The 23,325-nt window shown below is 47.3% G+C and overlaps 1 long non-coding RNA gene across 12 annotated transcripts; it reads left to right on the top strand.

The window, feature by feature from the left end:
- Positions 1–836: 836 nt before the first annotated feature.
- On the top strand, positions 837–22,487 carry LOC148051350 (uncharacterized). Of its 12 annotated transcripts, none has more exons than XR_015699805.1 (11): positions 837–1,362; positions 5,131–5,899; positions 6,503–6,577; positions 7,205–11,959; positions 14,496–14,929; positions 16,638–16,788; positions 16,952–17,091; positions 17,313–17,440; positions 17,570–17,741; positions 19,189–19,234; positions 21,340–22,487. It is a non-coding gene; the product is annotated as an uncharacterized LOC148051350 (long non-coding RNA). The 12 variants fall into 12 exon arrangements; XR_015699802.1 differs by having other exon boundaries at positions 5,131–5,337; positions 5,751–5,899; positions 7,205–14,929; positions 21,340–22,483; XR_015699804.1 differs by having other exon boundaries at positions 7,205–7,541; positions 8,023–14,929; positions 21,340–22,483.
- The last annotated feature ends 838 nt before the right edge of the window (positions 22,488–23,325 follow it).

Here is a 23,325-nt window from a genome sequence, read left to right as displayed (position 1 = left end):
GCAACTGAATCCATGCCTTCATGGCCCTTTGTGGAAGGAGTTTTACCATATTGTGTAAAATAAGTTGCCAGAGAGAGCTGTTGAAGGGGAAAGTGGAGCATGGAGATAGCACATGGCTGTTTTGCTCAGCCAGATACTGGGAAGTGATACAAAAGCAGGGAAGGAGATGCGAGGTTGGAACAGATTTGTTGGGTCAAATGCCATTTTTTTCCCTTTTAAGTAGACTGCAGCCCTGCTGCCACTGAAACCAATGAAAACGTTGCTATTAAATTTAAAGAAAATAAGCAATACTAAGCCTTAGAATCAGTGAAAACTTTTCCTCGTTGCCTGAATCTTCAAATTGTAGTCCTTCCTCCATTCTCCCTTTCTATGTATTTTCATCTCAAAATGCACTGGGTCAAACTCATGAAGTCCTATACAGCTGAACACTATGCAGGTACAGGTGCGATAAAGCATTTTATTTTAAAAAAACCAACCCTCAAGTTCCCTGCTGCAGTAACACAAAGCTATCTTAAAAATGAAAAAAAAAAAAACAAACCAAACCAAACCCCCCTCCAAAACCAGTTACAAGGATCACGAGGTGGCATGAAGCCCTGGTTAAACACAGTGCTCAGAATTCAGCACAGCCAGACACAGCAGTAGACAGTTCTCCACATGCTCGTCAGGAAGCACAGCAACCCCTTTAAATTATCCTAAGTAACCTCCAGGAAAGACACATTTTTCTGTGTTATCTGCTGGCCAGAAAAGTGTTTTTTACCCCAGAAGAGCAATGATGTGGCTGATACAGATAGAATTTGGCAACACCCACTAGTGGGCTCTATGCACGTCTCATACAGGGCTTGAAATGTAAATTTTCTCTGCAGCCAGCCTCATCGTAAGAGCAGAAAGTGGGAGCTTGCTCTCCTGGAGCTGTTCTGAACCGCTAAGCCACCTCCTTCTCGCCAAGGCTGTGCTCGCCGAGGGCTGGACAAGTGCAGGCAAAGAGCAAGACTTGCTACTCATATGAATTCCCACCAGCCCCATCAGGATGGTTTGTACGAGCAGCCGTGGTGAGTCCGTCTGTCTTTCTGGAGTGACTCCCATGCTCCGTAGCGGTCCCAAAGACCCTGCACTGGCCAGAGCAGCCCAGAGCAGCTGAGGAGGGAAGGAGCAGCAACTAACAGGACTGGAAGGAAAAGTGAGCTGATAGCATATTCAAGTTTCCCTTCAGCTGTTGCCTACATTGGAATTATGAGCAGCAGCCATTGAGCAGGAATGCTGCCTTTCCCAAGCAAGGAGAGATGGTTCCCAGCTCCCCGGGGGACTTTGGCGGGAGCCACGGCCCAACAGCACTGCCTGCCCTGGGCACTGACCTGCCTCCAGGTAAGAACAAGGCTCGCATGGCATTTTCAGCATGCCTGGTCCCTGGCAATCCCTCTGGGCTGCCAGAGCGTCGCTCTCCCACCCCGATCCTGCCCCAATGACCAGAATTCATTTTCCCCAGTTGCAGGGGGGAGCATCCCACTGCATGAGCCCAAAGAAACAATTCTTATATCTGGTTTCCACTGAAACATAGCATCAATTGCCTGATGGCGTGGGGTCGGTTAAAGTTCTCGAGTTGTGTTGTGAAGGTTTTCTCCACAAAAGCAGGGGTGTTAACCATGGTGGCATGGCACGGCTCCAGCTCCGCTCGCACCACTCGTCTCTCCCCCGGCTCTGGCAGCACTGTTTAAACAGCTGCCTTGTGTCATCTGGGAGGTGGCTGCCCCTCAGTCCTGGGAGAAGAGCTCATCTTCTGGATAGTTTGCATAACAATTAACATATGTCAGCTGAGATCTGCCTGGTGAAAGATCACTATTTACAAGTAGGCGGTGAGTCTTCTGAGGCTGGAATACTTCTTGAACCACTAAAAACTAAGCCGAGAGTGGGAGCGAGCCTGACAGTGGACTGATTTCACACGGCAGGTTTAGGAGGAGTTTATTTTGCTTTGAGCTTGGAGGTAGACAAGTGGATTTGCAGTGAAAGGGGGGATTCTTTAGCTCTTACAGATATCATTCAGTTGTTCCAATGAAATAAATACACCCGCCTTAAACAATTGAAAGAAGAGGTATTTACTGCCTGTGGTTTAACAACTGTACTAAGTCAAAGGGACCAGTCAACTAGAGCCTTATAATTCTTTTCTAAAGAGAGGATGAGAGAAAAGAATGAGACAACAATGCAGTATTTATAATAAAGATGAAATGAGTGGAACTCAATGGCGCCAGCAGCCCCGGAGCTCCTGCTGCTTGGGCTAATGCATTTTGCATTAGCACGTCTGGATATCTGGCACTGGGAAGTCCTGAAAATGCTTTTACAAAATAGTGGCATTCTTATAGCAGCGGCACTTCTTCCAAGCACCAGTATCAACTGGTGCAGCTGGGATGGGCAGCCCCTGCAGCTGGGTGAATCACCAGGAAGGTTTCAGGCGACTGGGACCTGCTTTCCACTTGCCTTCTTGCAGCCAGGTTGCTTTTTGCCCTGCTCACCTCTGCGTGTCGACAAGTGGCTGCACCAAAAGGGCTGACGCCCTCACGGGGCACCTGCTCGAGCAGGGGTGGGTACATGGGGTACCCATCCCTGCCTGGGAGCTGGGGGCTTGGCCCACGAAGGCAGGATCCCCGCCTGCTCAGGTTACAGCGGGGGCAGATAGATGTCACAGTGAACATACAAACACAAAATTACATCTGTAAGTAGATTTGCTCTGCATTGGCTAAATAAATAACATCTGTGTTACAAGAACCCCTAGATCTCTATCCGATACTACTCCATTACTCCAACAGCTAATCTTATATTTGCCTTGGAAGCAATACAAAATCCTCCAAGGAATTAATAGCCAGCAACTGCATGTCACCAGAACAATTTATTTTTCATTCTTTTCCCCAACAGACGGGAGAGATACGTGTCTCTTCTTTCTTTCTGAAACTTGGATTTGAAAAACTTTGTGTTGCTGCATCTTCCCATAACCCTGCAGAATGACATTAGCAGTAATGAGCAAAGCCCAGCAGCACTCTGGGACAAACTCTGGGGCAGGTGGAAAGAACGCCTGGGTGTAGGTGCCGTCAGAAGCAGATGGCAAATTGTACCTTCTTTTTAATAACTAGGAGCATAGAAAGGGGAAACTCAGCACTTCAGGGTTTTCTTTTGGTTTTGACATATACAAACGATTTCTTGTCCTAAGAAATAAGTGATACCAGAATATATTTCAATAATTCTTAAAATATAGACCTTGGATGTTTGGTTTTCTTTTTGCCTAAGCCTCTGTTACGTGAGCTTATCTCTATACAGAAGCAGCATATCAGTCTGAGAGGGAAAACGAAAACGGTGCTAGAGGCTGCCAAAAAGTGTGGGAACAAGTCAATGAGGAGTGAGGCAGGGAGAACAAAATAAATTGATGAAGTTATTGTCCTGATTGCTGTATGCTTGAGTCCAGCTAAGAACAGGTCTTCTTCCTTCCAAAAATAAGGCTGATCTCAGCCTCTGACCCCCAAATGCTAGAGCAGCAGGATGGGGTAGCAGCTACGAGCCTCCGACACTTTGATCCCAGCCAGCGCAGAACCTTGTGTTCATGGACAGATCACTTTTGGCCTGATTTTTCAGCAGCCCTTCTTGTTCTCAGTAGGACATGTTGGTGCTGAACTCTCTGAAGTCTGCTCTTAATATCTTGACCTCATATATGGGAAATCCATAGGATGTAGGCAGGGTTGTTTAGTTATCATAGCACAGTGCCTAGAAGCCGTTCAGCAGTGAAAAGTCCAAGCCATGCTGCTTTTCACTGCTACCCTGCTCGTGTACCGAAAGAGAACGGGCATATTTTCATCCAAACTGGAGGGTGAAAAGAAACCAACACCTACCTATGTTTTAAGACAACCCTGATGAGACGCGTCTTGCAAAGGGCAGGCAGAGACTTCCAGAGAGAAAGATGGCATCACAACAGAAGCCTGAGCTATGGAGATGAATTAGTAAAGAGACATTTAAATATCACATGTGGCAATAGCTCAATGCCTGGGATATCGAGCGAAAGGCAAGTCTCCAAAGCAGGCAGAGCCCCCAGGTCGTGACTCCCCACATTTAGGCTGCTGAGGCTGGTCAGGATATGGCTTGGATTCAGAGGTCAGGTCTGGACTGAGGTTTTGACTTGACTTGTTGCTAGTCAGAAGAGTTCTCTGGGGAAAATGTCTTACGCTGAGTAACCTCCATGTCAGGTCTCCAGTACATCTTTAGAGTCTGGATTGGTGTCCGAGAGGAACCTGAAGTATTTAGCAGCACGGATGTTGCCGGCTTCAGGAGGATGTGCTGCTGGTCTCACTCCATGGGTTCCCTAGGGATGGGCTGAGCTTTAACTGAAAGCTGCTGTAAGTTTTGCAGACTGTTTTAGAGGAAGACTAAGACCCAGAGGATGCCATGGGTCTGCAGAATCATAGAATCATTAAGGTTGGAAAAGACCCTTAAAATCATCGAGTCCAACCGTTAACCTACCACTGCCAAGTCCATCACTAAACCATGTCCTTGAGCACCACATCTACCCATCTTTTAAATACCTCCAGGGATGGGGACTCAACCACTTCCCTGGGCAGCCTGTGCCAGTGCCTGACTGCCCTTTCGGTGAAGAAGTTTTTCCTAATATCCAACCTAAACCTGCCCTGGCGCAGCTTGAGGCCGTTTCCTTTCGTCCTACCGTTTGTTACTAGGGAGAAGAGACCGACCCCCACCTCGCTACAACCTCCTTTCAAGTAGTTGTAGAGAGCAATAAGGTCTCCCCTCAGCCTCCTCTTCTCCAGGCTAAACAACCCCAGCTCCCTCAGCCACTCCTCACAAGACTTGTGCTCTAGACCCTAAAGGTGCACCAAGAAGGTGCACACCAGGGCAGGGTCTTCCACTTCTTCATACAGAAAAGCCAAAATGTTGACTCTGAAAGGCATGCTAAAGAAAGCAGCTCTCAGAGCCAGTTCTGGGCTCTCAGGAAGCAGGAAAGTCCCTCATGTTCCTGCCGTAACACAACCTCGGCACAACTTTCTAATGGGATGTATTTCAACATTTTTGTCAAGCATCGATGCCTTCTTACCATCTTCCCATTCCATCTCATGCGCTGCTACTTCTGTGCCTTCTTTCTAGTTGCAAACACTGGCTCATAGAGTCTGAGCTGCTCCTCAGAGAGCCTGGATGGAGAAATGGCCGTGGAGGGATACGATTTGTGACAGGTAATTTTGATTTATGCCACTTGGTGCTATCACACAGGGATTTGAAAACAACATGTCCCAGTGCAGCCACATGTATTTTGCTGTCTGCTGTTCTGTGAAGCCTGGAACAGCTTAAGGCTTGGTATGTATCCTCCTCCACTCGGAGCAGAGAGTATCCTGCTATTGCTAAAAGGCATTTTGACAACATGCAGAAAGTAGTATCCTTCCTGCAGGGGATCTCAGCAGCGAAATGGTCCAGCCTGAATAGATGTGGCAATGGGCCGTGCTGTGGGAGTTTTAATTTCCCACCTTTGCTCTTCATGGTTTACTGGGTGAGCTGGGGGCAGATGGTTTCCCTTCCAGGTGGTGCCTGGAAGCAGCAACAGATCTGGGAGGGAAAGGTCTTAGGTGTCACTTGCTGTCCCCTCAGTTTGAAGAACAGTAATTCATTGCTTTGGTAAAGAACCAGCCCCAAATAACCCCCTGTTACTGAATTGGCCTCAAGGAGGGACAGCAGGAAACCCAGTGGTGTGATGGATCTGTCACTGCCCGCAGAAATGACCCATGTGGATCCCACCAGGGAATGGACATTGCGCAGGAAGGGAAATCTCTGAAATGCAGCTCCCTTGGGAGATTTGAGAATCACCCGAGGAAGCATTTTGAAGAAAGCCTAGAAGAGCAGGAGTGGTGGGAAATCTGCATGGGTAAGGTTCTGGGGGTGGGGCGAGGTGGGGGCGGGGGGGGGGGGGGGAGGAGAGGTGCAAGATGACCCCATGTAGATGTGCACCCCTGCAAAGGAGACCCAAACCAGGGCTACTTGCTGCATGACATGACTGTGCGCAGCTGGACCCCAGGAGCAGGGGACCGCTGCGCTGACCCCGGGCACTGCCGTGCTGTTGGGGTGTTGCCCAGTGAAGTAGCCACTTTGTGAAGCTTTGGCAAGCCAGCAGACCCCCTGTCCTGAATGCAGAGACTCTGCCCTCCCAAGCACACTGCACGTGATGTGATCCAACCATCAGAGGACACATTGTGTTGTGGGTAGGTGCTGGCTGTGAGGGCAGCCCCAGCTTGGGGTTTCCCTCCTTTGGGGTATATCACTGTGTTACCTGAATTGTCTCTTTTTATGTTTTTTGCACGTATTTTCATTGTGATGTGCTTTGCTAATGCAGTCACGTGTAAAAAACAGTCAGGATATACTACATAAAAACAGGAAAGATCTTTAATCTTAGGGTCATGAGAATGACACTTGACCTAGCAAAGCTACATGTCCAGTTGCTTTACTTCTAATGTACTTGTTTTTTCTTCAGTACTGACAGTGCTTCAAGCCTCTGGATTTCAGCAGTGTCTCCAGCTATGAAGTTTTAGATGAGTGATGGGTCAAGGTAGGTCTTGAGAGGACTGCAGTGCACTAACAAATTACACCATTCCAGAAGAGTTCGCAACTTGTTCTTGCTCTCTTTCCCTCCATTTCTTCTTTTGTCTCGAAATACATGCAAGAGTCCTTTAAACAAATTGGTGGGTTTTGGTTCATTGCTCTATTTTCTTCAGCTAGTGAAGATTAATTCCCCCTTTGGGTGAAATAATTGGAATAATGCAAATAGATCCAAATAACAGTTGCAAATTAAATGATGCTCTAAGTACATTATAATAAATAGAGCAAGAAAAATACATTCATTTTAACACCTGAATTCATTGTATAAGCGGAATCAAGAGGCTGAAGACCAGAAGGAATGTTAAAAGTTGCAATGACCCTAAATCTTGAGGCAAGTTGAGCTCTGCTGTTGGAAAACTGTTGCATATATGCCGTGTTTTAAAAATGACACTGATGACCCTGCAAGAACACTTAATGGATCAACTTCTCCAAATTACATGGTAAAGTCTGTGATCAAAATACATCACTTCAGAGCGTGGCTACGAGGCACAGACGTCACTTATGGAAGTCTTCAAACCTAGGCTGAACTTTACAACGGTGCCTAGCCTTTACGAATGCTTTCACTTCTAATTTACAGGATGGGATCACCCTTGCATAGGGTTGCTCACCTCACTTTGGCAGTGGACCAAGCCAGCTTGTATTTGGCATGAAGAGGGAATGGGTATGGGAGGGAAATAACATCTACGCCCTGCTCTGCTGCCTCCTAACTGCCCTGTCTCACCAAACTCCAAGAATGCCATTTTGCAGCATCAGCCTACATGGAGCGTTTCTAAAGTTGCATTGCAGGCGAGGGGTTTCAAACTCCTGTGTTATCAGAAAACTTCTAGAGTTTCTCAGGCATTCATCGCAAACCCACAATCTGCCTGATTGAGTGAGAATGCCTTGCAGCGGGATCGGGTTTTATCCAGCACCAGGTACGCTGATAACCCTCCCTTATCAGTTGCCAATCTCTGCTCGGCGAAAGCACTCCCCGTGGTATTTTTACTGAAGCTATTTTTAAATGACAGTGTGATATTTTGTTTTCTTTTGCTCATTTGTCAATGGAAGAACTGGCTGTGCCATGCATCTGCTCTGACAAGAAACTTCCAGTTATTTTTCAGCCCATTCCAGCCGGAATGGAGGCAGGGCTGGAGAAAGTGCTGGCTGTGGGCAGGGTGAGCCCTCCAGGGAGCAGCGACCCTGTGAACCTCTGCCTGGTGGGGTCCCCCCATGTCTGGCTGTGGGAAAAGCCTTCTAGGTTTCTTGTGACTCTGGCATTGACGCTACTTTGGGCTGTTTTTCACAATTTGGCTTGTCTTATGTTTAGCTGAGCTGCTACTTGCATGAATGTTGGGTTTTTAGTTTGGCTTTTTTTCCCTTGAATTGCACTAGATTTTCAAGGAATTATATTTTTAGGTTTAGGTTCTGAATGGCCCCAAAGCCTGAGCATCTAAAAATTGAAAATTAAAACCTGAAATGTCCAAACAGCGTCACTGCATGGACAATTCATGTTTCATCTCATCAAACAGCTTTCCCAAATGGAGACGCAACGGGTTCCACCTCTTCATCCAGGTGCCTGGACATTGCTGCATGTTCTGTCTTTATATTTCATGTCTTTATATTTCATTTCTCTCAATAATGCATTACCGAGTGACACTAGCCACTTTCCATCCCCTGGGGGTTTCTTCTGGATGAAGGAAATATAAAATGCCTGCTGGAATTTTGCTGATTCCCAAGCCCTCCACCCTTAAGCACAGTTGGATGACAGTTGCCCCACAGTTTTATACCCAGATTTTCTAGCCCGTCAAATTCAGACACGAATGGCTCACAGTAGATAAAACCCTACTGAGAAATATGGATTGTCTATGTGTGTGCAGCTATTGGATATAAAATATGCTTAATTAAATCCTACAAAATTACATTCTCTGATTTTAAGTCCTCTGTTTGTACATGGGCCCAAGATTTCTGTTTTTACGCCTCTGAGTAATCCCAGGATTCGTTCCACTGCCTTCTCTTACATATAATATGTACACTACTGCCTCCCTGCAGAGCTAATCCCTTCAGCAAGATTACTGCTCAGGTAGCTCGAATACCTTTCCATCTAAGAAAGGGTGCTGGACCCAGTCTCAGGAAAGGTGCCAGTCTCTGGGGTCAGTCCTAGGAGCAGGACTGGGACTAGGTCTTTACTAAAATTTTCTGCCCTGATCCAGCAGCTCCAGCAGCTGGAGCAAGAGGGAGCATTGCATCCCTGCTTAGCCTGAGCTCTGCCAATTCTCAGCAGTTATCGAGGCTTTTTTTTTCATTGTGGAATCCAGTAGAACTGGATTGAAACCAACATGCTTATTTTCCCCATCGAGAATCTGACTGATATTCTAAAATCTCTTAAATTTTCTAGTTTCTAATCCAAAAGCCATTGGGAAGAGCAGATATAGTTTGATGGGCTAGATTTTAAAGATATGTTGGACCCTAATAATTTCTGCTGCCTTTGGTTAACGTTCCTGAGGCAATAATAACGGAAGCTGTAAAAATATGTCGCGTATTCATCATGGCTTTACGTCAGGAGTTTGCTGCTCTAATCATTAACTAGCCTGCTGCATTATCTATGAAAATTGCTCTGTAATATTTATGAAATGTGACCTTTGTTAATTCAATGTTACAAAGTGTTGGATTCATTCTGTTTGCAAGTGGAACAGATTTCCAAATCACTCTGCAATTAGTACAGTTTGATCTAACCAGCCTATCTCTGCATGGGGTAGCCTTCTACTGAAACAGCAGGATTGCTGTCAGAAATGAAATGTATTTTCCATACGGCTGAAAGTAAGGCTGTAACACCTGCTTGCACTACATCATCTTTGGCAAAGGTAATTGCTGAATGAACATTCCCAATAAGGGAAAACAGTAACCAGACTTAGAAAGCTTTTAATTATGAGAAATATCTCAATTTAAAAAAAAAAAAAAATAAGTATGTGGCCAAAAATGTTTGCTATGTGTAATATAATAAGGGGAAACCAAAAGGAAGCAGGACAATCTCAGGCTGAAACAGGCACTATTAGCAATTCCGCAATAGATACAGATAAAGCAATTGCAAGTGGCAACAGGAAGGTTCGGGAGTCCAGTAGAGTCGAGATGCTTTGGCGTGTCATTCTCCAAATCACTCCCAAGGCCACCATTAGGAGGGGATGGTATGGTCCCTTCCCACCTAAAAAGCCCATCTTCCTGCTTCACCTAATGCTACCATGAATTTTGGATTCTCTCAGTCATACAGGACAACCTGTACCCCTTCAGTGTGTGTGGTGTTCTGGAGGAATGAAGCGACAAATGTTCCGGACAAGCATCACGCAGTGATGCCATGTGGCACCATTCAATAGCAGATCACTAGGGCTGTGTAGCATCCGTAGCATTAATATCATATTTTTCCATCCCCAGAGCTCCGTGCGGTCAGTGTCCGCACTCCATTTTCAATACAGGGGCACCAACGCTCGCTCCCACTGGGACTGCCTCATGTGACATGCAACGTCGTGAACAAACTGAGCACTTTCCTGTCCCTGTGTCCCCACTAGCGATCGACAAAATTAGAGTTTGGTTTGATGAGCCACGTTATCTCTGACGAAATCTCTACGTAGACTCGTAAAAGACACCCGTTTGGCCCTGTATAGATCTGTTTTATTTTCCTCTAGCGTGACATCCGACTGTGCTTTCCTTTGCAGGAAACAAACATCCTCTCGGATAAAGCAGGGACTGGAAAGCCACAGAGACGCCACTCGCACGCTCTGCTCCCTGCGTGGGAACAGAGAGGGAGGCTGGGGCAGAGCTGGGACGGCACGGGTGGCAGGTCCTCACCCCGGGCAAACTGGTGCAGCTGCCCTGCAGACAGCACGGCTCTGCCAGACTTGCAGCTGCTCCAGCCCGCTGGGCGTTCGCAGGTCAAGGACGCTTCTCAGGAGGAATACAACAGAACAGAATCGAATTTAATCGAATCGAATCATTTAGGTTGGAAAAGACCTTTAAGATCATCAAGTCCAACCATTAACCTAGCACTGCCAAGTCCTCACGATGGTCCTGCCTTTCAAACTGGTATTTTAGCAAAGTTTTCCCACATATGAAATGGAAACAATATTAACCTACAGGACATGAGCAGTTTGATGTGAAGGCAGCAGCACAGTCCTGCCTGTGTTTTGCTGCCAGAGTCAGTCCTCCACAGTTTGTGATTTGGTCCTAAAATTCAAAGCTGCCTGCAAGCCTGGCCAACAGTGCCTGATGAACCTCCCCTCTCCCTGTGACCTTGACGATGTGGTGGCGAACAAAGGAGCTGCTAAGGAAATGAATGCGAGTTGCGCCTGTGAATGACATGGGTTTCTTAGCATCTGGCTGAAAACTGTGGCACTCATTCCCAGAACTTGCCAGAATCTGGGAATCCTCGTTCCTCCACATCACTCCGCTGTCCCCCAAGGGAAAGGAAAAAAATACAGGTGTCTGAGCAAGGAAAGAGCAAGAGAGAAGCTAGAGACATGTACAGGCTGTTGTGATATGGGAACTGGGGGAAAAAACAGGCTCCGTAAGTACCGGTACCGTGGGCTGCAGCATTGTCTGCTAGTGGCAGTGGGGAGAGCGACCCTCCAACAGGCTCTGCTCGCCACCAGCCCACCCTACCCTGCAGGTGAATTTCTTTGGATGCCTTTCCCGTTTCCCAAAACTGTTACCCAGCGCAGGAAAATTTGGAAGGGGTTAAATCACGTGCTGTGAACCAACTGGCAAGAAGGAGAAGATCTGCGAGCGAACATGTGAAACCAGGGAGAAGGGGAACGGGCAGCTGCTCTGATGGGATGAGCTCAGCCCCTCCAGGTGTCCCAGAAACACGAACACGTGCCCTGCCAGCCACGGCGAAGGCAGCAGGACGGGCAGTGACTGCGGCACTTGGAAGCAGGACAGCAACAGCATGGGCATAGCTGCTCTCGAGCTTCTGGCTGGGGCTCCATCGCATGCATTTATTGCAGTTGCATGTGCCTGCACTGGTGCAGACTGGGTGAAGTCCTGGGGGTTTTGGTTATCCCACAGCTCTGAGGCAGGCACAGATCCAGCGAAAGAGGGAGGCTGAGAGAGAAGAAGTGGTCTGGGCAAAAACACGTCTAGAAATCCCCAGGCTCCCGCTGGAGAGCAGTGCTAGAGCCAGGTTCCTCCCTGCTGAGCTGAGCAAGTTCCTCTCTGCAGCAACTCAACGCAATGTTTTCTCTTTTCAGGATCACAGATCGCTCCATCAGACAACAGATTTTCCTGCTACTGTGTCCTTCCTCAAAGACGGGGCTCTCTCTACTGTGCGCTGCTGTCCTCCTCTTCTTGTAGCAAACACATAAGAGTAAGCGTGCTGTGAGAGCACCACGCGTCTTTGTAATGTCTATGAGATCCCAACATCCGCGGTGTGAAATCCCCATTTGGTTTCAGGTCTTCTTTGCTTTTTTTTTTCAACAACTTCAGCATTTTTGAGCTTCTGAAGGTTTAGGAGTTTCTACTTTTTTGCATAATTAGGAAATTGAGACCTGTGGTTTATCTACTTGTTTCCTGTGAAACACATAGGGCCTGAGAGATTGGGGTGTGGGTGTGTGTGCAAGGTCGGGGGGGAGTAGATAAGGCTGCCTAGACACGACAAGGGTGAGTTTGCAGGATCATGAAGAGAGATTTTCCCTGGGTCCCACTGGCGTAAAGAGGAGACCACAGCCACATTTGTCTATGACTTCTGTACCCCTCACACCCAAGGTGATGTGCTGCAGCTTGTCGTCACTGTGGTTCAATGGCCACAGCAGTCCTCTTCTCTTGCCAATGGGCACTGCAGTGCTTGCCGAGCACCCTCTCTTCCTCACCAACGCCAGCGACATTTTCTACCATTCAAATCCTTTCCTACACTGCAATGCTTGCTGCAGAAGTGTTTTGTTGACTAGAAGGCGTTTCAAACAGCTGTGACGAGGAAGGGGCACGGCGGGCGTGAGGGATGGTCCGTCCATGAAGATGCGGGAGGCAGTGATGGAGAGGTTGGTGCTCCCCACCCCAGCTGCCCCTTCCCATCTGGTCCTGGCCCCGCCGCTGGGCTGGGACTGCCGAGCTGGGGAAACGGCGAGCAGGCGGAAGGCATGCCATGATTCAGCAGCGCTCATTTTTGCAACCAGCTTTCCAGCTGCCAGAAGGCAGTGAAGTTCCTGCATGAAAATGTTTTCAGTTGAATATATCATAAAAAGTAATAACAGATATTTCAAGATGTAAACAGTAGCTTTTTTCCTCTAGCTAAAAAAAAAAATCACAATTACAGTCTTTGCATGTCACGTAGCTGTTTACTAACATGTAACGTAATTCTAGGGATCAAAAGTGGGGGAAAGAAACTGGATTAAAGGAAATGTGGTTTTTTTTTAAACTTAAAGTGTTCTCCATAAAACTATTACGCTGAGAGGATGACTAATGTAACCAGTGTGTGTTTTGAAGTGTGTCATGAACACTTTTTATGCTTTCTGAACACACAAAGAGAAACCCCAGGAGAGAATTAATTTACAAATCTGATTAAGCATAGTGCCTAAATGGCAAAAAGCATCATACAATAAATAGTAGACTCCACAGGTAAGCAAAGCTTTAAAAAAATAAAACAAACATACTCTACAAAGAGCCCAGATGTGTGCATTTTGGGTAATGTGTTTGATTAGATGTCAAAGGTACAGACAATGAAAGCAGAGGTCACGCTGAGGTATTACTTCTGACCTCTTCTTCATTAGGCCATCATACTGCCTGTCTAGCGTAAAGCATATATCCTAATTTGGGAAGTAAAGGCAAGCCTGTAAACAGAGGAATGAGTCATAAGATAGGGGTTTTCTACCTGATGTCAAGACAGACTTATAGTGTGGTCCTCAGCCAGTCACAGTGGAATAAGTCGGGATGGACCAAGAACCTGCCATCTCCCGGGGTTTTGTCCCCCACCAGGCACAACCTATTCCCCCACCGTTGACCCACACAGTAGGGCCAAAGTACACCAGCACTGACTCTTTCCCCTTGGGTGCAAGATCCGCGTTGCTTCGCACAAGGCCGTGGCAAGGTCCTGCCCCAGCCTCCTTTGGCACAGGTCCCAGCTACCTGAGTCTCGGCAAAAGCCACCTTTGGTGTGGGTTGTGTCAGCCTTCGTTCATTCATATTTATAGAGTAGTTTATGATAGCATTTCAGAAGTGAGCAGTACTATTGCTCAGCAATCGGAGTTTACCTGCCTTCAGGGACTTTCTGAGTTCACGGGAGTTTGGATGTTAATTACAATCCCTTATAGCTGTAAATCAGGGGTGCCTTCAAACTCCAGATAGATGTTTATTAGAAGTTAAAGCTTTAAGGCTCATCAGTGCATCTCTGCATATTACAGCTATCTTTTTATATATGGGAATATACTTCTACTAATCTTCTCACCCTGTGGGATAACTGCCAATATACATAACACTTTTAAACAACCCTCATCATTTCATTCAAAAACAGAGAGGTGCCAGACTGACTTGGCATGACTTAGACCTTCCCAGGTGAGTGAGTGGTGAAATGCCCTGCCATCTGATGTAGGTCCACCTTCCACCATCCTTAGCACATCTGAATGGGAGGCAAAAGTTGGGAGGCAAAAGTGAAAATCCATCCCTGTGTTACACTGGTCCCAGTGAAGAGAAGGACCATTTTGTGGTGAAAGCCCTGAACTGGACTCGAGGTATCCAAGTTACTACAGGTATCTCATTACCTCTAGTAAATAGATCTGGGGATTTCTCTGTGTTTCTACTTCCCTCTGCATGGGGAAGATTTATTCATAACAACTTTCTCACCTTTGTCTGTTTTCTCCATGCTGACTGTAAGGTCTTCACATTAAAAAAAGCTCTCTCACTGTGTGTAGATCATCAAGACTAGTGGGACCTTGGTCTCCTGTAGACAGCAAGAGACCAGCAACAATGAAGAAGAAGTGAAGAGCTCCCTGTGTCCTAACGAGTTAGAAAAAGGAGAATCCATGAAGTAATGCCCTGAAACTTCTTTTCTGTGGGCTGGTAAAACATATGCTCACTTATACAATGCAGACACTGTCAGCGAAGCGGGAAGTCGTGTCCTCGGCATCGAGTCTTTGTGCCGTAACTGCAGGGAGTCCCAACACCTTGGACGTGGCTCAGGCGGAGAATCTGTGTCACACGAAAGGAGAGGAATGGAACCAGCGTGAAACCATCGGCAACAAAGGAAGGCGAACAAAAACAGGACAGACGGGATCAGCGACACAGAGCCAAGTACAAGGCAAAAAAATAGACCTGTGGAAAGCTGGAAGGAAAACAAATAAACCAAGTAAGTTAAATTCTCCATCCCGGCCACCAGTTTCTTCCACCTCACTTGCACCTCGTTACTCAAATTTTCTCCCAATGTTAAAATTGGTGCATCAAGACAAAGGATGTGGCACCCCACATGACACTTGCATGGTAAACATCTGCCTGAGGATGAAGACTGCCCTTTGTAATTTTTGCATTTTGCAGACAGCACATTTAGCAAACACAGTGCTGTGTGGGTCCCACAAGGCTGGGTCCGAGCCACTATGTGCTACAGCATCTTAGATTCTGGTCCCCAAACAGACAGCGCAGCCTAAGCGATATTTTTTTTGCATGCAAGGTTGCTTTCAGCAAGTTGTGCCTTTTGGAGGCCGTTCCTTTTCCCTTCCACGCCGTCACAGAAGTGTTTTAGGGTTGTTGAGCAAAGCTCTTTCCTTTGCTGGAATTCAGTGCCTCAAGCAAAGCACCAAAACCAACACTCAACTTGAAGGTTTAGCTGGGAAGTATTACGGGGAAGCACCACATACGATCACTGTTGGCCAGACCTACGCAGCCTCCCACCCACGATCCCTGAAAAAAGTATTCACTAAATCAATTCCATCCACACAGCGACAGAGTCTGCCAACACTTACATACTCATTAGCGTGATTGATTTCCCATTATCTAATTAATTACTGCAGATTTCACATTTTCCTGTTACCTGCTTTGCCGTTTGTTCAAGAATAGCAAATGGCCTGTCACCACAAGGTGATGGCACCAAATTTGTCTTTGTCCTGTCACTTGCATTTTTCCCCAAATTGGTGCAAAACTCCAAGCAGGCACCGGCAAGAGCGATCCAGGAGGTCTCTGGGCGCTCCATCCCCTGTGCGGAGAATCTGGAGCCAAACCTCGCGCAGGCTTCTCGTGCTGGAGGTGCCAAAGGCTCCCCGGGTAACCCAGCCCAGTGCCTCGCTGCCCTCGCTGTCAGAACGTTTTGCTGACATCCAGCCTCCTTGCTGCAATTTAAATGTGTTGCTTCTTCCTCTCTTGGATGCTGAAAGCTGATGATTTCCTGCTTGCACTAGCTCTTTTTTTGCATAAGGAAGGGAGCTTGTTACGCTCATTCTGCCTGACTCTTCACTCGGCTTCCGTACTCATACCAATAAAAGAGAGTGGGAAATTGTACTTGCTTTATGTGGAAGAAGAGACTACGTAAGACAGTGTGAAATCAAGCCCATAATTTTTTATTCTAAACCATACGTTACAGATACAGTTCATATAGAGCACTCATTTAACATTCAGCTTCATTTCTCCATAGGAGTAATTAGCTTGCAATGAGAAAAATCATTTAATTAGGCCCACAACTGATTAGAGCCTGGTGCATAGCCTATCGAAATAAAGGAGAAGATACAAATTGATTTCAACATGTTTTGGGTCAGACCCAATCTTCCAAAGCAAATAGAGAGATAAGACAGCATCTGCTGACTAGTCACCTGCCAAGTCTTTGTGCTGAGCTCTAATTTTAGGTCCTGCAGGCAATCGTCCAGGTTATTTACCACCTGGGCTGTTTTGATCTTCTCTCAAACGTGTGTAATGATGTACGAGCTCTCTTATCTCTACCACGCTAATACTGGCCCAACTATACTAGCTGTATGAGGTTCAGGATCAATACTGATTCCTCCCTCCCTCAGCTGAACAGCATTTTATTTACCTAATTACTAATATCTACTACTAATATCTACTAATATCAGGGCCCGAACCGGCAAATCTTGACTAAGCAGTCTAAAATGCGTGAGTTGGACACGCTACAGAAGTGCAGAGTGTTACCATTACCGTACAATACGGGGTGCACCTACGATCTTCCCGACACAGATTCACTCGGCTCCACCACAGCTAATACAAGTAAGTGACAGAATCCTGTGGCTGGTAGTAGATTTGCATCGGCCACATTAGGCATTCATTTTTCCCTACTGGGAATAGAACTCAACAATTTGCTTACATACTTACTGCAGGCCTATAAATATGTTACAGATATCCATTCTTTGACAAAAATCTGTTCTCCCAGATATGTATGCACATAGCTTGGCTCCTGGAGAATGGCTGTATGAAAAGACATCAGGAGTCCACCTCTAATTTCCTTCTCATCTCAAAATCTGATTTACCCAGCTTACAACTCGGTAGATTTTTGGATGTCCAAGCACCCAGGTGAGCAACTTCCATGCCTAAATTTAATATATAAATTTAATTAATTTAATAATATATTTATTATTTATAATAATATATACTTTAATCAATTTAATAATATATAATTTTAATATATAAATTTAATTTAATAAATTTAATATAACTTTTTCTTCCTTGGTTCCTCATCTGTAATAAATATTCTGTAAACTAATGGCTGGTGACTACTTTGTTGGTCTCCATAGGACACATGAACTCATTCTTCCATAGCTGGATGGATTTTCAGACCGAAGAGCAATACAAATTTGTTGGAGCTTCTTCCTATAAGCTCAGCAGACATGATTCACAGATACACAGGAAGCAGGTACCTTGGGTAAGAAAATATTCTTTTTTTATGAAATAAAATGTTTTTTCTTTATGAAGAAAATGTGCTTTTTTTTTTATGTTCAGAGGATAGATGCCATTGAGACTGTGTTACCACTGACTGATTTTATTCATAAAGCCCACAGCTGTCTCCCTGTCCTCTTAAAGCGGACATTCTGTTTGCCAAAGGCAGACTGGTTCCAGCCCCGTTTGCTACCACGTGTACACAACCCTGCTCTGTTTCTCTCCCTGTCCTGGACTGCGATGGTGGTGCTAAGCATCAAGGCAGCTTAGAAGATGACCACAGCAAGGTAGAATATGCTTTTACTGCTATATGATGTGCTTATACCAAAGTAACCGAACAAGAAGGCCTGACCGCAAATTTTATTGGATGAAGGAGAAATGTTTAATTTATCTGAGATTCAGATCCTAAATCATATAACAAATCCTTCCTCTGCAGTGTATCATAATGCTGAACATGCCAGAGTGGGGACTGGGACACGTAGGCATCCTCCCAGCTCTTCCTCTGCCTTTGCTGAGTGACACTGGCCAGTTTTTTCGCCTATGTCTCATTTCTTTTTTGTGTTTTAAAATGAAAGCAGCGATACCACTGCCTTTTGTAAAGTGCTTTGAGCGTGGCAGCATCAGTGGAGATTTTTAGAATGATGCTATCCAAAATTGCCACGCATGGCTGAGGTGAAATAGAGTTGAGGCGGAGCAGGATGATGGAGTAAATCAGTGTCTCTCAAGCTTTTCAATCTATGCCTCACTTCAATCAGTTAAGAATAATTTCATGCCTGATCACAGAAATGGCTGCAGGGCCTGGCGGCAGGGTACTGCACGTCTCGCTGGTCGGGGACGGCTCTCGGAGAGGGGCATTCGAGGTCCCTGCAGCCAAACTCTCAAGGACGCCAAGATAAAAATGTTGTCTTTCCTAATACAGCAATTAGCAAGAAATGAATATTACAAGGGACTGGCATTCAGTTTGAAGTACTATTTTTTTCAGATTTGACTTTCAAGCATGTCTCTTCCATAGCATTTCTTAAACCCTTGCTAAATCCCAAATAAGACCAGGAGAAATTCAGTTGTTCTGGGAAAGCCAGTGATTCAAACAGTGCAGCAAACAACTCGTCAAGAGCAGGCAGCAAGCTGGGCTAGCGAGCATCACATAGAGAGCCCACCAACCCAAATGCGTGGGAGTCACTCAGGTCCATAGGACCCCATGGTATCCATACTGTTTATTTGTTGTCGCGGTCCTTGGACCAAGCTATTCCCCACACCTACACCTGGGTACAGGTCAAGGGGTACGACAGGTTGAGGGCCAGTGCAGAAGGCACACTGGATGAGGCTGCACAGGCACGATGCCTCCATGGCCCCTCAACACTCTAGCAGCAGCTCATTAACCCCAGTACCCCACATACCTTCACGTCACGTAACCTCAGCTTTAAGCTCTGAAAGCAGCTCTCTGATGGGCTGCCACACACCTTCAGGCACTTTGAACTTAAAAAACCCACCCAACCTACAAGCAAACCACACATCAAATGAAGTGATGACTAAAAGCCACATGTGCACCAGCGGCAGCCCAGAGGAGATGCAGGGCCAAGCGGCTGCAGTGACATCTGCTACTTGAGATCAGGGATGGAGAACGGTCTTTGGCCCTGCTTTTTTGGCAGGGTAGATATAATCAGAGTGTCTCAAATTGCGCTTGGGCACTGACAAAGTTGTTACTTCTGAAACTTCTTTCTGTTCAACTTTCAGGTGTTTTGGTTTCTGCATCTCGGAGAGTTAATGATCTGAATCACAGGTGAGATGAGAAGTTAAATGGGATTTGAGATGCTGAGACAGGGAGCTGAAACTTGTCAGTGCCAGCTCTGATCGCAGATCCCCTCCAGTGTGGGAAGACAACTAACTCTTTGCTAATTACCTAAGCCTCACAACACCCAAGGAAACAGGGGGATGGACTCCAAGGCATGGTGAAGGAGGTTATTTCTGAACTTAGGGATAAGACACAGTAAGGAATTTGAAAAGATTTAATTTAAAATTTTAAAAGTTTAAAATTTAAAAGAGAGAAACATGCAGTAGCTGCAATGAGCCAAATCTGAAAAGCATGGAAGGCCTAATTATTTCTTTAAGGCCGTACGTGGAGAATAGTGGCTGAAGTTGCTTGAATTATGAATCCTCAACTTCAGAGCTCTGCCCTCATCACTGATCTCGCATGCCATGTCAGGCCACAGGACAGATTTTGGAAAAGAAAGGCATTGTAACGTTTAAAAATTGAAATACTACCACGCCAATGACAAAGTGCAGGCAGCAAAGAAACCGCAAACAGTGCAGGTTGTGGGGTGTGGCTGCTGATGGCTCTCATTTCTGCTTCTAAATATACAGTTTTTCAAACTTCACCATGAAGTGACAGCTACCCCTTATCGCTGAAGGCCAGCTGTTTCTTCAGCACTCAGCTGTTCCTGCTGGTTGCTCGTAGAAATGGAAAAAAGCTATTTAGAGACGCAAATCTGCAAAGCCTTTGAGCACATGTATCTCTTAGAGCCTGTCCTTCAGTTCTTAAAGTAATTCAGTTGATCTTCTTTCACACACATTTTACACCTCTGCACCCACGCTGACACCACCAAAGCTAGTCCTGGTTCACTGGCACAAACAAAAACAGATCCAGAACGATTCATTCTAGGTATTTTAAAAGTTTCTATGGTGCCTCCTGAGAAGGACTCAGTTGAATTCACTCTAGGAGAAATAATCTTGGTAAAACTACTCAGCACTCTAACACGTTGTTGCACACTGTACGGAAAGCTCCTTCAACGCAATTACAGGTAGAAGTGCGTCAGCGCTTGTTTGATATGAGCCAAGCCGTACGCTGTCCTTCTTAAACGCATGTGGGTTTACTCTGGATTTCATCAGCAGGGGCTCTGCGTGGGGCGGGGGGGGGGTGTGTGTGTGTGTGTGCGTGTGGTTACACGCACGCTTACAGTTCAAGCAGACTAATATAGTTTATGCCTCCTGAGGCTGAGAGCCACCATGAACAGAAATCAGCTGGCTTTTGTGACTGCACTGGTCCCTATTTTGCAGTCCTTAACAGCACTGCATGACACACATGCACCCACGCAGTCCAGCTGGCTTCAGTGGCCCCTCTCTTCCCAAAGCACCCTTTCCATCCAGCAAAGGGTGGGAGCACAGGGCCCTGGAAGGTGCCAATATCAACGTGAAATTGTGCTCGATCACCTTAAAACAACAGTCTTAAAAATACTTCTGTCCATTTCAAAATGTCCACATTTAAAAGCAGAAAGAGCAATCGCATTGAGTCTGATGGTGTTTATCCCAGGAGAGGTTAGGTTGCTGGGTTTGGGTCCCAGGGGGTGCAGGGGAGGGCGAGGGCTGAAGCTGCCGGGGAGTGAGACCCAGCAGTCAGATGGGAGATACATTTAGACACATATACAAAGAAATATAGGTGCTCTGAAAATCTGAGATACTGCTAGATTGCTGTGGCTAGAGAACAACGGTGCCTTATCTGTACATCTTTGCATTTTCTCTGCTACATGCCCTACGCACGTGGCTGGGCAGAGAATTTTCTTTCCTGTGTGGACAACACAGACCTATGCATATATAGTTTCATGCTATTTTGTAACAGAAAGCAATGTCAAAGTGTCTAAACCCACTTCCAGTTAAGTCAACAGCAAAACTGCCATACGTTTCAATGGGTTTACAGTGAAAACAGTACTGTCTCACCCACGTGCAGCAGAATTTCAGCAGTTCAAGCAGCAAGTGGAAAATGTTACAGCAATTTTTTCACCATTGCAATCTATGCACCAAATTCTCTTCTGCCTTGTCATTCAGAGTCAGACTTTTTCCAAGCAGATATAAAATTCTCAAATTACAGTCACAATGCCGCTTTCTTCACAGCCTTGTATTTTGTCTCGTCCCTGATGCCTGGACCAAACGGCAGTAGAATGTGATCTGTGTTTCAGCAATGTTCAAGAGCCACATTACGCTTGCATATCTGAGGCAACAAGATACAGCCTAATAAATGATCAGGTGTAACGTATATGCGGTTTTAACACAATCCTTTAAAAAGACTAAGGCATAATCCTTATTTTAATCTGAATCACTATTACCCTCTTAAAAGGAAACTGTAGCTGACATCTTTTGCCAGGGAATAAACAGAGGACAGATATTCTGCAACCCTCCTGTATGCTGAATAACTCTTACTCAAATAGTTCAATTAAAATCAATGGGACCACTTGTGTCCGTAAGTGCTACTCTGCAGGAGGACTGATTACAGGCTTCAGCACTTTTGGCCTGAAGACGTATGAACGTGTGATCGCAGCACAGCTTAATGCTACTTGCTCCTGTTAAAACCAACTAGTTTTGGGGAACAGCTGTGCAGCAGCTATCTGAGATAAGGACGCAAAGTTCGCGGCGCAAATAGGATGGTGTGGACAGGAAAGGTGCTGAGCTCCTTCCTGTTCAGCCTGCACACCAGGAGCCAGGCTATTCTGGTAGATGGCTTCTGTGTATCCAAATGACGAAAGGCAGCTGAATATGCTGGCAAGGGTTGGAAAGCTGGCAGTAACTCTGACTGCATTTCTGAGAGCTTTCCAGTTTCTTTTTTTCAGCAGGTTAGACTATTGTGTAGAGTTTACTAATTCTTTTAAATCTTTGTGCATGTTTTTGCAGTACTGCCGTTTTCGTCTCTTGCCTGTGCTCTGTAAGGGGTCACGGATGCATGTGCCAGCCGCATTTTTACAGCATCTCTGGCATCCCCTTTGTATCGCATTTTTCATTCCAATTCATTTCTTGCCATACTTTCCACTACGAGACCAGGCGGCTTTTCCTTCAGTTGTAGTCAGATGCCAACATTCTTCTAACTTATGGCCCTGATGGTAAGGAGAAACAGAACTGAAACCTGCTTGAAGTGCCAGCTAGCTTTAGGAAACCCCTCCGGCACTGGTGGCGGCGAGAAATCCCACAGCGGGCACACCAGGAGCCGCTTTCTTGCTTTAAGACGCACAGGGGCCCAACCCAGCGGCCTGGCGATGCCCGCGGGCCCTCCGTTCGCCGACGCCCGGCGACGAGGTCGGTTTTTCGCCCTCGACGCCCGCCGATCCGCCCGGGCGCGGCCGTGAGGCGGCACCGCCCGCCAGCCCCGCCCCTCCGCCCGTTTCTTTTCCGGGGAAGCGGCTCCGCGTCCCCCCGCCCGCCCCCGGCGCATGCGCGGCCCGCCCCGCAGGGCCGGGCCTCGCCTTTCCTCAGCGCGGCGGGCCGGGGCCGCTGGCAGAGGGCCGCGGCGGGGGCGGGCAGCCCCGGGAGGGAGGCGCTGCGAGCGGCCGTGCCCAGCGTGGGGAGGCCGCGGGGGCGGAGGTCCGACCCGGGCCGGTAGTGAGGGTGAGGCGTGGGGGGGGCTGCAGCGGCCTGCGCCGGCGGGGCACGCCAGGCCCCGGCAGCGCCCTGGGCGGGCGCCGTCAGACGGCAGCGGGTTCCCTCACGCAAGTCGGCGGTCCCCAGGCCTGGGGCGGCGGCGTGCGGGGGCGGCCGGGCTCCCGCGCTCCCCCGCCCCCGCCTTTTCCCCTTTTCCTCCCTTTTCCCCCCAGCGCAGCGGGCCCGCGCTCCTGCGGCCGCCGCGCCGTGCGAGGGCGGGGGCGGAGCCTCGGGCGGCCCCGCCCCTCTGCCTGCCTCTTCCTCGCAGCAACGCCGCGCCTCCGGCCGCCCATTGGCTCCCCGCCTCCTGCCTCCCCGCCTCCCGCCGCACGGCACGCGCCCCCCCACCCCATTGGCTCCTTCTCCGCCCTCATTTGCATGGAGCCCCGCGCACCAATCGGCGGCCGCTACCTCATTAACATGCAAGGAGCCGGCCAGTCAGCGAGCGCGGGGGCCGGGCCACCACGTGCT

Source organism: Nipponia nippon, unplaced genomic scaffold, assembly GCF_047370975.1.
Source record: "Nipponia nippon isolate SJK-2023a ecotype South Korea unplaced genomic scaffold, ASM4737097v1 scaffold_6, whole genome shotgun sequence".
Taxonomy (NCBI): domain Eukaryota; kingdom Metazoa; phylum Chordata; class Aves; order Pelecaniformes; family Threskiornithidae; genus Nipponia; species Nipponia nippon.
Note: the sequence above shows the minus strand (reverse complement) of the source record. Positions and strands in the feature narration are given on the sequence as shown.